Raw genomic sequence first — 6,257 nt, 5'->3', positions numbered from 1 at the left:
TATTTATTTTTGGCTGCATTGGGTCTTTGTTGCTGCACGGGGGCTTTCTCTAGTTGCAGCGAGCAGGGGCTACTCTTCGTTGCAGTGCGCGGGCTTCTCATTGCGGTTGTTTCTCTTGTTGCAGAGCATGGGATCTAGGCGCATGGGCTTCAGTAGTTGTGGCTCGCGGGCTCAGTAGTTGTGGCGCACGGGCTTAGTTCCTCTGCGGCATGTGGGATCTTCCCGGACCAGGGCTCGAACCCATGTCCCCTGCATTGGCAGGCAGAGTCTTAACCACTGCACCACCGAGGAAGTCCCCCTTGTGTGCAGTTTTTAAATACAATTTCTCAGAGCAGTTTTAGGTTCCCAGCAAAATTGAGCAGAAGGTACAGAGATTTCCCACTTCCCCTCCCCCCCCCCCACGCATAGCCTCCCCCGCTATCAACATCCCCCACCAGATGGGACATTTGTGACAAGGATGAACCTACACTGACAGGTCATTATCAGCCATTGTCTGCAGTTGACACTCGGATTCACTCTTCCTGGTGAACAGTCTACGGGTTTGGACAAATGCATAATGAGAGGCATCTATCACTATGGCATCACACAGAGTATTTTCACTGCCCTGAAACCCCTCCGTGCTTCACCTAGTCATCCCCTCCATCCCCCAACCCCTGGCCACCACGGATCTTTTTACCATCGCAACATTTGCCTGTATGTATGTGATTTCATTCAGTCGTGCCACATTGCGCTCTGTAAGATACATCTTTTTTTTTTTTTTGTCCTCACCACCATGGCTTGCAGAATCTTAGTCCCCCAACCAGCGACTGAACCCGCGCCCTCTGCAGTGGAAGCTTCGAGTCCTAACCACTGGACCGCCAGGGAATTCCCAATATATCTTCCTTTTTTAAACTTGATTTCTGGGTGTGTCTGTGCAGGGCTTTCCGGATGAGGTGGTCCTTTGAATTGGTGGACCCCGTAAAGCAGATGGCCCTCGCCTAAGTGGGTATCAACCAGTCCATTGTGGACATGAATAACAAGCAAGGCAAAAGAAAGGAGAATCTGTCCCTTCTGCCTGACAGCTGGCAGGACCATCCATCACCTCCTGCCTTTGGCCTTACAGCACCAGGTCTCCTGGGTGTCCAGCTTGTAGACGGTAGATCCAGATAGAGGGACTTCTCAGCCTCCATAATCCTGATTATACATCTCTTTCTGGGTAGCAATATATCTATATCTATATATTATTAAATTTTCTTTCTTTATTTTTTTGGCCGCGTGGCATGTGGGATCTTAGTTCCCTGACCAGGGATCGAACCCACCCCCTGCATTGGAAGTGCAGAGTCTTAACCACTGGACCGCCAAGGAAGCCTCCACAATATATCTATATTTGTATCCTTATATATTCTATTGGTTCTGCTTCTCTTGAGAACCCTCATCCAAGCTCTTAGGGTGGTCCTCCTGCACCTCTTTGCTTTGAAACCCAACTCCTGAGGCTGGGCTGGTAGGGCCGTGGTGCAAGGTCTGGCTGTGTCCAGGGAAGGAGCGGGGCTGGGTTCCGGGGAGGGGGCTTCCTCAGAAAAGTCCCATCCAAGCCCCTCTCCCCGTCCCCACCCGCAATCAGCTGGGTGAGCAGTGCTATTTTCAGACCCTCCCCCCCACTTCCTTCCGTGCCCTGTCAGAAGCCCACTTCCTGACCGGGTCTCATCCTCTCCCCTCAGGGTGGGGTAAAGACAAACTTGCATATTGCGGCGTTTCTCCACCGACTCCAGGGTCCCAGACCCCGACCTTGAGTCCTTTCCCCGAACCAAGACTGGCCACATAATGTACAGATCCCAGTGCAGAATGAAAATGAAGATGCCCTTGTTCAAATACTATGAGGAATTTCAAGACACAAGCCACAGAGCAGTAAATCATGGGTGCGGCCCTTCTGAGCGCGAGGTCCTGGGTGACTCCACGGGTCTCAGCCCAGGAGGCTGGCACTGCCCCCAACCACCTGCAGCCCTCCCTCCACTTCCTGGTTTCATAAAGTTTTATTTATTTTATTGTGTTAAAATACACATACTATAAATTTTCCATCTTAAACATTTTTAAGCACACAGCTCAGTGGCATTAAGCACATTCACATTGTCGGGCAACCATCCCTGCCATCATCTCCAGAACTTTCTCATCTTCCCAAACTGAAGCTCTGTCCCCATGAAACACTGACTCCCCAGCCCCTCCCCCAGCCCCTGGCCCCCACCATCTACTTCCTGTCTCTGTGGATGTGACTCCTCTTGGGACCTCACATGAGTGGAATCAGACAATATTTGTCCTTCTGTGTCTGGTTTCTCTCACTGAGCATCATGTCCTCAAGGTTCATTCATATGGTAGCAGGTGTCAGAATCTCCTTCCTTTATAAGGCTGAATAACATTCCACTGTGTGGATGGACCATGTTTCGTTCATCCATCAATCCACACATGTTGCTTCTACCTTTGGCTGCTGAGAACCATGCTGCTGTGAACATTCCTGTACAGGTATCTGTTTGAGTACCTGCTTTCAGTTCTTTTGGGTCTGTACCCAGAAGCACAAACATTAATTTTTAAAAATTAATCAATTAATTAATTAATTTTTGGCTGCGTTGGGTCTTCATTGTTGCACGCGGGCTTTCTTTAGTTGCGGCGAGTGGGTGCTAAACTTCATTGCGGTGAGTGGGCTTCTCACTGCGGTGGCTTCTCTCTGTTGCAGAGCACAGGCTCTACGCGCGTGGGCTTCAGTAGTTGCGGCACGCGGGCTCAGTAGTTGTGGCTCGTGGGCTCTAGAGCACAGGCTCAATAGCTGTGATGCACCGGCTTAGTTGCTTCGTGTGGCACGTGGCATCTTCCCAGACCAGGGCTTGAACCTGTGTCCCCTGCATTGGCAGGTGGATTCTTAGCCACTGAGCCACCAGGAAAGTCCCACAAACATTAATTTTTAATAGCCAGCCTTCCCTTAGGCATCTAGTTTTATCTCAGCTTCTGGCTGATCCTAACAGTGAAAGACTCCCTTTGCCTGGCAAAACCAACAAAAACTCAGAAGACACATCAAGGAATGAAGAAGAAAAAAAAAAATCTCCTGTAACCTCATCCCCCAGCGTCCCCCCCCCCCCGTTCCCACTGTGGCGTGTGTTTGGGGGCGGGGGTGTCGGCTACAGTTGCGCTGGTTGCACTGTTTGCTGGATGTGGCGCGTGAATCTTCTCATTAGAATCCTCTGCTTCCAGGAATCTTCCCCGCAAGTCCCGCCCACAAGTGGGAAATGCCCCAAGTGCTGTTTTTGTCCCGCCCACAGCGGAAACAACCTAAGTGTCCAGCAAGAGCGGACTGTGTACACAAACAGTGGGCCAGCCCTAGGGGTTGCATGAGAGGATCGCAAGTGCAGTGTTGCTGAAAGCTACTATATGTGTCAAAAAATAAGAAGAATGGGGATTGTGTCTTTACACCTGCTCACAGGTGAACACAGATGCCTGGGTTTCTCGGCACTGAATCGGTTGCAACTGGGAATACTGGCCGCCTTAGGATGGGGTCATCTGTTTCCTGCGCAACAGGTTTGGGGGAGAGATGTTTTCTGCACAGCCTTTTAAACCCTTTGAATTTTGAACCATGTAAATATATTTCCCATAAAAACATAAATCAAAGTAAAACTTTTTAAAAAAAATTTATTTATTTTTGGCTGCGTTAGGTCTTCGTTGCTGCGCGCAGGCTTTCTCTACTTGCGGTGAGCGGGGGCTACTCTTCGTTATGGTGCGCGGGCTTCTCATTGCAGTGGCTTCTCTTGTTGTGGAGCACGGGCTCTAGGCGCGCGGGCTTCAGTAGCTTCAGCACGTGGGCTCAGTAGTTATGGCTCACGGGCTCTAGAGCACAGGCTCAGGAGTTGTGGCGCTTGGGCTTAGTTGCTGTGCGGCATGTGGGATCTTCCCGGACCAGGGCTCGAACCCGTGTCCCCTGCACTGGCAGGCAGATTCTTAACCACTGCACCACCAGGGAAGTCCCCCAAAACTGTTTTTTTAAAAAAAAGACCGACAGCCTAGTATGGGTCCGCATACCTCAGGGCTGCAGTATTTTTCATCAGGGGTTGACCATAATCTTTTTACTTAATTTCCTCTCTTCACTTTGAGGATGTTTTTCTGTTTTCTTTTATATTTTCTTTTATTTTTTTATTGGAGTATAGTTGCTTTACAATGTTGTGTTAGTTTCTGCTGCACAGCAAAGTGAATCAGTCATACATATACATACATCCCCTCTTCTTTAGATTTCCTTCCCATTTAGGTCACCACAGAGCACTGAGTAGAGTTCCCTGTGCCAGCATTCCCAAACTTTTTGGCACCAGAGACTGGTTTCATGGAAGAAAATTTTTCCACGGACTGGGGGCAGGGGGCGGGGGCGGGGGTGAGGGGGTTGGGGGGATGATTCAGGCAGTAATGCAAGCGATGGGGAGAGGCAGATGACGCTTCCCTCGCTCGTCCACCGCTAACTTCGTGCTGTGCAGCTGGTTCCTAACAGGCCAGGGATGGGTACCTGTCCGCGGCCCGGAGGTTGGGGACACCTGCCCTGTGCTATAAAGTAGGTTCTCATTAGTTACCTATTTTATACATTGTAGTGTATATATGTCAATCCCAACCTCCCAGTTCGTCCCACCACCACCCCTTCCCTTCTTGGTAACCATAAGTTTGTTCTCTACATCTGTGACTCTATTTCTGCTTTGCCAATAAGTTCATCTGTACCATTTTTCTAGATTCCACATATAAGCGATATTATACGACATTTGTTTTTCTCTTTCTGACTTACTTCACTCTCTGTGACAATCTCTAGGTCCATCCACGTCTCGGCAAATGGCATTATTTTGTTCTTTTTTATGGCTGAGTAATATTCCATTGTATATACGTACCACATCTTCTTTATGCATTCCTCTGTCGATGGACACTTTGCACTATTGTAAATAATGCAGGGATGGACATCTATGGATAGAACTTGCTATCTTCATCAGATTATTTACTTTGATTCCTACAAGGAGAATTCCTTCTTTCCTCCCTCCCTCCTTCAAACATTCATTGAGCACTGACTGAATGCTAAGCCCAAAGGTAGGCACAACAGGAAACCAAACGGATACCGATGCAGATGCCTTTCCTCTTGGAGCTCAGGGGCTAGACCGGTACTTCTAGAACTTTCCAGGTGATGGACTTGTTCTCCATCTGTGCCATCCAAAATGGGAGCCCCCAGCGCCAGGTGGCTCTTGAGCACTTGAAAATGAGCCCATAGCGACTGGAAAAGTGAAATTTAAATTTTATTTACTTCTAATCAAGTCATTTCAATTTAAATAGTGGCTTAGGGCTGATGGCCTCCAAACTGGATAGTGCGGGGCTGGAACTCATGGCTCCAGGTGGGATTGACCTCAGAGAGAGACAGCAGTGAGCGGGGGCTTGAAGTGAGATCTTAGTTCCCCACCCAGGAATTGGACCTGGGCAGCCTGGATGAAAACCAGGAATCCTAGCCGCTGGTCCACCAGGGGCTAGAGGCTAGAAGCAAGGTTCCCCTGGCTCTTGCTCCCATTGAAAAATGCATTTCTCAAGGAGGCAAAAACTGTAAAAAACAGGTACAAAGTCTGTTATTAGAGACACAGCACAACAAGCCGCAGAGCACACAGAAAAACAATTTGTTTAGTTAAGACAGAAGCAAGGCAGAGATGCACCCCTGGACAGAAAGGATATGGGCGTCCCCCCTAATGAGGAGGAGCGCAGTAAAGAGGCGGTTAAGTCATTCATATAGGGCAGTTCTTCCGGGTCTTTATTTACCTTTGGCCAATTATCTGGCTTATTTTTCCATACCTGAACTGCCCTAGGACCCTCCCCAGCACGTGTGCGCAACTTTTTTCCAAGATGGATTCCAGCCCAGAGGCCTATGGGGGGCCTTGGCATCACCTATTATGGGGTGACGCCCCCTCCTTTTTGTCCCCGAAGGAGGCTTTCTGCGCATGTGCGGTGTCTCCCTTGCCCCAAGGATGGGAAATATGTGACCTCTTGATCTTTTCCTCAAACAGGATTGCTTTTAAGACCATTGATTCCTGTGGTCACGTTATTTTGCCAGTGGGTTGAGCGTCTCGGGAGAGAAGGAAAAGCACAGCATCCCGCCAGCCTGAGGTCTGTGCCGGTGGCACCCAAAAGCTCGTGGAGCTTCCCTCCACCCTCCCGAAAGCCTTCCTCTGGGCTGGAAACTACCCTCCTCCTGTGCATCCATTGCTTCATCAGACAGCATGGGAGACAGCTGG

Source organism: Balaenoptera ricei, chromosome 3, assembly GCF_028023285.1.
Source record: "Balaenoptera ricei isolate mBalRic1 chromosome 3, mBalRic1.hap2, whole genome shotgun sequence".
NCBI classification, from domain to species: domain Eukaryota; kingdom Metazoa; phylum Chordata; class Mammalia; order Artiodactyla; family Balaenopteridae; genus Balaenoptera; species Balaenoptera ricei.
The sequence above is the reverse complement of the archived record's forward strand: the minus strand, read 5'-3'. Positions refer to the sequence as shown.